The 8,219-nt window shown below is 46.6% G+C and overlaps 1 protein-coding gene across 6 annotated transcripts in view; it reads right to left on the reverse strand.

The window, feature by feature from the left end:
- mef2cb (myocyte enhancer factor 2cb) overlaps positions 1–5,924 on the reverse strand; it is a 73,554-nt gene extending 67,630 nt beyond the window's left edge. For all 6 annotated transcript variants that reach the window (XM_080003580.1, XM_080003584.1, XM_080003583.1 and 3 more), the window contains exon 1: positions 5,668–5,924. The gene's annotated coding sequence lies outside the window, so the exon portion shown is untranslated. The remainder of the gene's footprint in view (positions 1–5,667) is intronic.
- Positions 5,925–8,219: the final 2,295 nt, after the last annotated feature.

An 8,219-nucleotide genomic window follows, 5' to 3' on the forward strand; every position in this document is an offset into this window, starting at 1 on the left:
CGACTGGATGTTAAGTCAAACACACGAGTGCGGTTTGCTGATATTGATCTCGTTCGGATTGTTCCTTAAGCCTCTGCTGGCAGTCACTTCAGAGCCCGTGTCACACAACATCCTGCCTGCAAATGTGGAGTTATGATTCCCCCCCCCCCCACCCTCTCTCTCTCCCTCTCTCTCTCCCTCTCTCTCTCTCTCTCTCTCTCTCTAGAGGGAGGGAGAAACAAAGGCACGCCGCTCGCACGAACCAGACGAACGCAGACACGTTTCCGGGACCTCAGTGTCATTGCTGTTGTCGCTCGTCGCCGTCGCCCCCCCCCCCCCCCCCCCCACCCCCGCACGAAAACACAAAACACGCCCCGCCCGGCGCAGCCGATGATCTCGTGAAGAATTAGCCCCGGCATTTCAACCGTTTCAAAATCGGGGACGCTGTTGTTTGCAGACGCTCCCTTACTGCCACGTGTTGTTTTCTGTCACTCTTGATTGACACGACGCGGGGTGATGGCCGAACCCCTCCCGCCAGGAGGTGGGTGGGGGGTCACTTCCACTCGTACAGCTGGGTAGCCTCGGATCTCGTGGGTGATTCTTTGCGATTCATTAAGTGGTAAATTAAAACACAAAAAAAACCAACAACCACGTTATCCCGCAGTTCGCGTTCAACAACTGCGGAGGCTTCGCCGTGCTTTCCATACCTCTCGTGTTAACGCGGTTCGTAATGAAACTCAGAGGGCAAATATCATCATTAATTACAGTGGTGGGAATCATAGCACGGCACGGTATAATTAGGAGAGCAAGGGTGAATGGACCACATTTAATTAAGATAAATCATATGCCCTTAAAATTCCTAAAATATTTTAAGAGATTCAGGGTTCAGGAATTTGAGAAAGATATGATACAAATGATACAAATTCAAGCAGAAACCAAGGAACTCTCACAAATCTTGTACAAACGCCCCCCCCACAAATGACATGGATCATAAACAACAAATATATAGCAAGAGCAACTCAATCTCTATTGAATATTTTTCTTCAATAGAGTATTCAATAACATTGTTATTCAATATTTATTGAATTTTCTTATATTTTTTGAATATTTTTTCTTATATTGATTGAATATTTTCTGTACTGTGCTTTGAGCAAGAGTAGTTTTCATTGTTTAAAACTTCTATCCAGGAACGGCCTTACGCCTAATAATTGGACTCCTCTTCCAAAAACACAAAAAGTAAACTTAAATCTCTGTGTGTCTGTGTTGACCGATTTGAAGGGTCTTAAATGTCCCATAAAATAAAACAATCTAAAGAATTTTTTTTTTATAAAAAATACAAAGAGACCTCAAGATCATGCGGCCTGTGCCGCTCCGAACTCCCCCGTTCGCAGGGCGCTCGGGGCCCTGGCGGGCGCTCCTCACGGGTGGAACAGAGAAGGTGATTTGCACTTGTCGTGTTTGACCAACAGCGCTCCGTGCACCTTTCATCCATTATGGACGAGGCTCACGCTGGGCAACAACATCTCCCTTTGTTCCGCCTAATGCTCCAGTTACATCATAGGAAAAGGTTTTACGGCCCTGTGTGGCTACCGTCACTGTCCCGACGCACACTGGAGCCGGACCTGTCGCCGCTCCACACACACACAGACACACACACACACACACACACACACACACTCACACATACACCGATGAACACATGGTGTAATTCACACCCATGCCTGAACAGGAAATGTGAAACTTTTGGCTGTTGGAGATACATGAGATATAAAGATTTAAATTATTCAGGCAATGATAAATGCTCTTTTGGGGGGGGGAGCTGGGATCAGACCGTGGCACTAATCTCACCAGCGAGCCGCGCAATACCTTTGGGTTTTAGTATAAGGAAGCTGTGGAACTGTGCCGCAGCTAACTTTAATTTTAACGGTTACACATCCAAAGGCGACAACAGTATCAGTATTAACAATGAAAAAAACACCCAAACCTTCGTAGATAACAACATGAATCATAAAAAAGGGCTACTTGGTGTTAATAGATATGTTTGTGCGAGTCTACCTAATTTTAGGCGCGGGGGGGGGGGGGGGGGAGGGGCATCGTGCCAAGCCGTTGCCACATACACCATCAGCAAAGGTCGATTGAAGCTCGCTTACATGATTTTTGGAGGTCGGGAAAACTTTGGAATCCCACACTTGCAAACTCGTCAATATGCAAACTTAACACACACACACACACACACACACAGATAAATCCAGATTTCTGCTATTCCAACTGCCGGACAGGGTGTTTCGGCTGAATAATAATTGATTATTCATTTTACAAAAGCAACCACACCCTGACTATATAGAATAGGAAACCTTGAAATCCTGTCAGGATGCAGCCCACCCCACCTGAGTGGGCCACTGTGCTGTTCTGTGTACACAGTAGCCTTTTGGGGGCATGCAGTTACACTCTCCGCCACCGGGGGCGCCCTTAACCCCCTTTCAGTGCAGATGTAACTGGTTTATCACATGTGCCTGGACTTGAACTGTGGAAATTGACAGGTGCGTCACTACAAAGTCACTGCTTTCGCGCAGCCTCAGGCCATTGCATTCCACTTTATTATTATTAGTATTACACACATGGTTTTTATTTGGAATTCTTTATTTATTTACAGTGCCTCTCCTCTCCTCTTTCCTGTGCGCTGGTGTTCTGCTCCTGCGAGAGTATCCACTCTGCACGTATGTCCACAGAATTGTCCCCACCTCCAATTCCTAAATTTTAATGAGAAACAAAAGCACTTTCTGCTAATAATCTTTCCTCCCCGCGAAAACGACTCTGAAACAGACACAGCTACTCCTTTGCATCTGCTCGCCTTTTCTCTCGACACCAATAAACACACAATACCAGTGTTGCATATTTCCGTAGAAAGAGTCGTTCAAACAGGTCTAGGCAGCGTCCGACGAGGGTTTGGTGTGAAACGTGCTGGAGTGGAACAGATCCCACATGCACAGTAAGCTCCATTATAATTGTAAAAAAAACGACATATGAGCAGAGTGTAAAGTGTGATTGGACCGAGCGCTAAAACCTCATAGTGTGCATTGGAGCGACATACTTATAAAGCTGGTGGTGTGCATAACCACTTTTTGATCGTCTCGATACTGTATGTTTGCTGCGCACTCTGAAATCCAATCTCATCTTATTATTATTATTATGATTTTACTTCTTTAATGAATGTCTGGACCAATAGCAGAGCAGGTCTTAGAACTCCAAACCCATGGCATCTAAGCGCTAATCAGGACCGTACCTCACCCCCTCCATTTTAAAATCGGAATTTTTACATCTGACTAGAATGAGTTTGAGCTCGATTGCAAGTTCGGTTTTCCACTGAGATGAGCCGTGTGTAAAGAAACGGGCGCTATGGTCACTGTTTCCAATCCCCATGGTAACACTACACAGCGCAGGCGCCAGGCGACTTCTTTCCCTCCGGTCCACTTCCCCCTGACGAACGGCCGATGACATCTCGCTGCGAATGAAGCATAGTCAATAAACAGACGGGGCGGGGTTAACACGCATCTCGATGAGAGACGAGCGGATCCGGAGCGACCGGTTGCCAGCGACCGCCGGCGGAGGCCCCGCGGTGCGCGGCGCAGCGGCGGGGCTCGGCGGAGCGCGCGGCGGCGTCTAAAGCTCCTTTGTGCCTGGAGGATCGCCCGCTCCGACTCATTCTTATTCCGACACGATCAGTGGGGAGGCAGGCAACCGAGATTAGCTGCAGATCAAAAGAGCCGCCTCGCGCCAGCACTCGTGTTTTGTAGATTTTAGGCGGCGGCGGCGTTCTATAGGGGCGTCGGAGCGTCCCACCGTTCCGTCGGCCTCGACACCGCTCAAGGGAGGACTGGGGAAGAGTGGAGGTGGGGGTGGTGGTGGTGGTGGTGGTGGTGGGGGTGGGGGTGCGGGGAAGGGGAGTTGCGGGGGGGGTGGCATTTCATAAAAAGGGTTTGGGCTGCGGCTGGCTGGAGTCTTTTCTCTCGAAATGAAAGGTAGAAGAAAGTGGAAAGGGGCGAAGAAGAAAACAAAAAACGAAACAAAAAAAAACAAAAAACGGCCGGAATTACCGCGCTTTAACTGCGAGCAATTACAGTGGACCAAAGATTCCCTTCCTTTCCATGCCATCACAATCGAAACCACTTCCATATGTGTAATGCATCGCGGTGGTGTGATAATTTGTTTTAAATATGAAATGTACTTTCTGCAAGTGACAGCTAAGGTGGGCAACCCCCCCCCCCCCCGGAGGATCTGGAGACGCAGCGAGGAGCATTCTGTCGGACGCAAAAATAGAAATTAAATCTTGCGCCTGTGACATGGACACCGTCACGTCTGTCTTCATTTCTGCTTTAAATTCCACCGAGCGCACCTCGAGAAAACCCAGAGAAGCCCGTCGCCGGACAAACCAAATAACAACTAATAATAACTACTACGATAATAACCGACACGGTGAACTAACACCTCGCCGCGCCACACTTCAGGTTATTTTTTGCTTTTTCCCTAATATTATGCAACTCCTTTCTCAGGACTCGAAGAGCAGAACAAGATGGCGGGATGACAAAAATAAAAACAATAAAAAAAGCTTGCAAGGCAGAGAAGCCACCCCGCTTGCCCGACGCGCAGAATGAAAACAACGGCGTCAAGAATTCGGGGGTTTTTGAAAAAAGTGAGAACGGGGCGAGGACGAGAGCGTGAGCGTTTTTGGTGGTAAAACTGGGTCAAAGTCTCCTCAGGTCGACTCTCCTTGGGATCCGTCCCCGGGAAAAACAACCACGGGACAAGGTGACACGCCCAGAGAAGGCACATACTGGGGCTGTGCAATGTTTATTTAGTGGTTCTAATGTGGTGCGGGGATGTTTCGCAGCTTTCATGGCGTAAACTCAAGTCACATGAAGATTTATAATAAAATATGATTAAAAAAGTGGAGAAACCTTCTTTTTAGCGTCCTGGGAGGCTAAATGCCCTCTTTTGGCTCAGATTTGGGTTCAAAAACAACCAAACTGTGAAGTTGACGCTTTCCTAATACACTAATTTATGAGAATGATTCCTCTCTGCTCTTTGGGCTTTACGATCGTGTGAAGTCACAAAATGAGACGTAAGAAGCAATTTCCCTCAGAAGAACGAACCCCCACAAAAAAACTCAAGGCCAAAACCGATTCAAACCATTTGTCATGCCTGAGAGTAATAATAACATAACAATCCAAAAACTTCAATATATGCAGCTACAGGAGTCCCCGATCGGCTTTTCCCCAAATGCGCCGCGCGGAGATGATTGGCAACAGCTGGAACTTAACTACAGCAGTTAAAGCTTATTTCGGCGTTCTGCTCGATAAGCTGAACCCAACGCGTCGTGATCCGTTATGAGATTATTGCACAGAAAATGAGATGCAATTACATAGAAAAATAGAAAGTATGCAAAAATTACATAACTCACAATATAAATGAGGTCAAAGGTAAATTGATCGACGCGTGCCGATTTACTTGAGTGTTTATTTGAAGATTATAAATGTGCTGATTAACTGATTAATTAATCAAAAGAAGACAATAAAAAGTTGATTCGCCAACGCGGACCCGTGTCACCAGTGCTAACCCCAACGCCGCCCGCATCAGAGTTTTTCAACAGGTAAAACAAAAAAAAGAGGGCGGAGAAGAGGTGAAGCTCACCGGTGCCGTTTTCCTTTCTTCCCCGGGAAGTTCCACCCTGCAGCACCAGCTGCAGGTCAGCTCAACGTAGAAAAAAAAATAAAAATAAAATAAAAATAAATAGTTGCCGAAAAAGCGTCAAAAAGAAAGACAAAAAAAAAAAAGAAAAAAAAAAAAGAGCGACACCAAAGAAATGAACTGAAAATCACTGTCCCGCATGTGATCAAGCCAGACCAGCTGGCTTTGAATAAAACCCTGATTTGGGTTGTGCGTTTGCCCCCCGGACTCTGCTCAGACTGAAGCTGGGTCCACTTCCACCCACCCCACCCGCCCCCCCTGTCCTGCGCCGTCCCGTCCCTCTCTTCCAGCTCGGACCACCTGTCCCCGTCATTCAGGGGTAAATTTAGCCTTCTGAGGGATCAGTGACAACCCCCCCGCCTCCCGCTGCCAGCCCCCCAAAAGCCTTTGTCAGTGCTGACATATGTGCCCTGAAAATTGCCCCCCAAAGAATGCTGCCATCTTCCTGGGGCGGCTAAAAAAGACCCCCAACCCGTCCCTCCTCCACCCCCCGTTTGCCCCCCTCACACGTCCACGGCTCCAAGCTCGGGGGCATTCTTCTCATTTTGGAAACGGAGCTTGCACGGGTGGGGACGTGAGGTGTCGCGGAAATGGGTAAACTTTCAACGTAAACATATTGTGTTGCGGTATCTGACACGATCCTATTGGACAGACTAAATGCCAGTCATGGTTTAATTGCGACCCTTATGACCCGTCCATGTTGATTTTTCCAAACTACAAGGTAATTTATACAACATAAGATGAGATAAGATAGGATAACATTTTACGAATGTGATTTTATCTTAAATATAAATGACCTTGAAAAAAACGCCATGTATGATGATTGGGACCTTGTGCCAGACCCTTATGACATGTTTCTAGGGTTTTCTAAATACTGGAAGGGGATTTATATAAGATGCGTATAAGAGGCGGGATCACACTTTATTCATTCATTCAGCTTATTTGATTTGAAATTGCCTTTATACTTCCATTTATGGTTGAATTGGGACCCTGTGCCAGACCCTTCAGACCTGTTCGTATGGATTTATTTTTAAATCCTGGAAGGTCATTTACATCGTATAACCTCGATAAGGACATTTTTTTTTCCACAGTGTAAAAGGAACATTTTCCAGCGTAGCATTTTTATGGCAATTTATTTGAATCCTCTATGAATTATCCACCGTGGAAGCGTTGATAAAGATCTTCGGTCGCAATCACATATCATGCTGGTATGGGCTAATAATTTGGTAATTTGATTTTTTTAATTTCTCATACAACTGCATTGCTCAGCAAGCGGGTACTTTTCCTTCTATTGGGTTTAACGAATAGCTGATAAAAATCATAAAATACCATCCAAGAGGACAATTTTGAGGCTCTGTCAGCCATTTCCCCTGACCTCTTAATGACACCCTCCTAATTTCAACACAGCGTGGTAAATAAGTATGAAAGCACAAATTATGAAAAAAGGCAGCCCTAAATTATACAGTATATCCACTGTGACTCTGTTCACATTAGCAGAGTTTTGCGGGGGTGGCACACAGTGGAAATTATATTTTTATCAAGGTATTTTCCAGTCAAAGAGTGTTGCACCTCGTGCCAAAATCTAATACAGATAATGATCGACCTAAATGACTGTTTTATATATCCATCTTAAATCGACCAATTTTCTAATGTGCAGATGGACGATATAAGGTGTTTCTTTTACAGGGGGAAACATGAGAAGAATATAGATTAGCATTTTCCCAGAATAAATCCAAAAGAGATCTGGCGAAAGAATGCTGAAACAACACGACTGTTCCCTCGATGACGGAAGATCCACACTTTTTCTTCGGGTGAAACCTCGTTTGTATCGATCTCGCTGGATTGTTTACGTGTTTCTGGGCACGGGTGATCAACTAATTTGTTTATTTTTTTTCCGCAAAACGGGGGGGGATTCTCTTGGGGTGGGGGTGGTCTGTGTTTTTTTTTTTTTTCCCCCCCCTTTTAATTGTTTTATTTGCAGTCGCCGAGGGGGGAAGCTGAGACGAACTGGAGACCCTCGGTCTGGCGTGGTTTGGGTTTCAGCCCTCGGCCTCGGTGACCCGTCACTAAAGTGTACGGACATTACGTGTGGGGAAGTGTCTCGGCGGGCCACCGCGTCGCCCTAGGTGCTACGAGCACGCAAACCAGACAACCCTGCCTTAAAATGAGCAGCCTCGCCAGGAGAGAAAGCTCATTCCGTCTCTCTCTCTCTCTCTCTCTCTCTCTCTCTCTCTCTCTCTCTCTCTCTCTCCATGGCTGTGACGCGGCGGACGGAGCGAGGGGCCGAAAGGTCGTAGGTCCGAGGAGAGCGGGGGCGGCGTCCGTCAGAGGTGGAAAGTCGGTCGCTGGGGGTGGCTTTCTCACGGAATACTTCGCTACGTTCGATTTCGATAACAGCTGCAAAGTAAGTATTTTAACTTGAATCCATATCGACGCTCAACGAACTCGGATAAACCACAGAAACATTTCGAGAGCCAATCAAAGCAAAGCATTTC

This window comes from Zeus faber (genome assembly GCF_960531495.2).
Source record: "Zeus faber genome assembly, chromosome: 7".
Taxonomy (NCBI): domain Eukaryota; kingdom Metazoa; phylum Chordata; class Actinopteri; order Zeiformes; family Zeidae; genus Zeus; species Zeus faber.